The following is a 1,556-nucleotide window of genomic DNA, read 5'->3' on the forward strand; positions in this document are numbered from 1 at the left end:
GAGAGAGAGAGACAGACAGACAGACAGACAGACAGACAGACAGACAGACAGACAGACAGATAGACAGACAGACAGACAGACAGACAGACAGATAAACAGACAAACAGACAGAGACAGAGAGAGAAAAACATTTTATCGTAATATACATTTTTAATGTTTCGCGTGGAGACGGGGAGATATAATATAGAAAGAAAAAAGTCGTGCGTTTAGCCCTTTTGCCTTCAATCAAGGAAATTAACCAGTACTAATTTATTTTGGACATTTTATTTACTTGAGTTATATACCTTCCTTCCATGACAAAACGAGTCCAATCGTTGATGTGAAGAAAGTTATTTTGCTTGCAGGTTAACACGTTATGCTTCTTTTAACTACAGCTAGTTACCAATTTAGTTGCACTTGTCAATGGTGTAGCCTACTGTAAAAAATAAATAAATAAACAAACAAACAAACAAACAAACAAAAAGTATCCACGGCATAAGTTTGTGTATACTGGTATCTGTAGTTCTAGGCCTTTTTAAATGTAGGGGCTTTCAAAATGTATGTGGAAATTTCACAGATCGAAGGTCTGGCACTAGACTCTTCTCTGGATAAGGTGCTGAAAAAAAAATCACACGGTTGACTGGACTACACTTGACCTCTTTTAGAATTTAGCCACCATCGTCCTTGTTTTGTGTAGATTTTTGTTTGTTTGGTGGTTTGTTTGTTTTTTCGTGGGTGTTTGCTACTTTATTCAAAAACCCTTCAAAACAAAAACATAGCCTAGATCAACAAAGCTTCTGTTTAGTTGTACGTCTAGTCGGAAGGGAAACATTTGTACTGTAGGCTAAAGCCTACCATACCTCACGTTGATTGAAACCCCTAACTTCTGTATACAATGTATAGCCATGTCCCAGCGGCCGCAGTGCCGACACTGGTTTTGCAGACTAAAAAAGCCAATTATAATAAACCCTGTTGCTGGCTAAATCAAAGCGAAAACAAATCTGGGGAGGTCCAAAACTGCATTCATGCAACTCGAATGTATGGGTTTTTGTTGTACTAATAGTCGGCTCCTTTGTGGTTGGACACGAATAATACAGACAAAAAGAAGGAAAAATTATGAATAAACAAGTAAATTAAAACGTCCACGAATAAATCAAAAGAAGGGGAAAAAGGAAACTAAATGCAAATAGAAAACCCCCAATTTAAGTAAATGAAAACAAAAACAATAGATTTACACAAAATCCCACAAAAAACTCCACCAAAGCAAGCTGTTTTAAGTAAAAAAAAAACAACAACAAAAAACCAAAACCATTCTAAACTGAAAGAACGCACAAAATCACCCACAAATGCGCATGCACGAGCACACGCACACACATATACGTACATACGTACATACGTACATACACACTCACACACACACACACACACACACAAACATACATGCACGCGACCGTACATGCATACAGAAAGGGGCCTTCGTAAGACACATCACACAACATATAGGCCTATACAGAGGAATTGTCATGCACACACACACACACACACACACACACACACACACACACACACACACACAC

This window comes from Aplysia californica, unplaced genomic scaffold, assembly GCF_000002075.1.
Source record: "Aplysia californica isolate F4 #8 unplaced genomic scaffold, AplCal3.0 scaffold00264, whole genome shotgun sequence".
NCBI classification, from domain to species: domain Eukaryota; kingdom Metazoa; phylum Mollusca; class Gastropoda; order Aplysiida; family Aplysiidae; genus Aplysia; species Aplysia californica.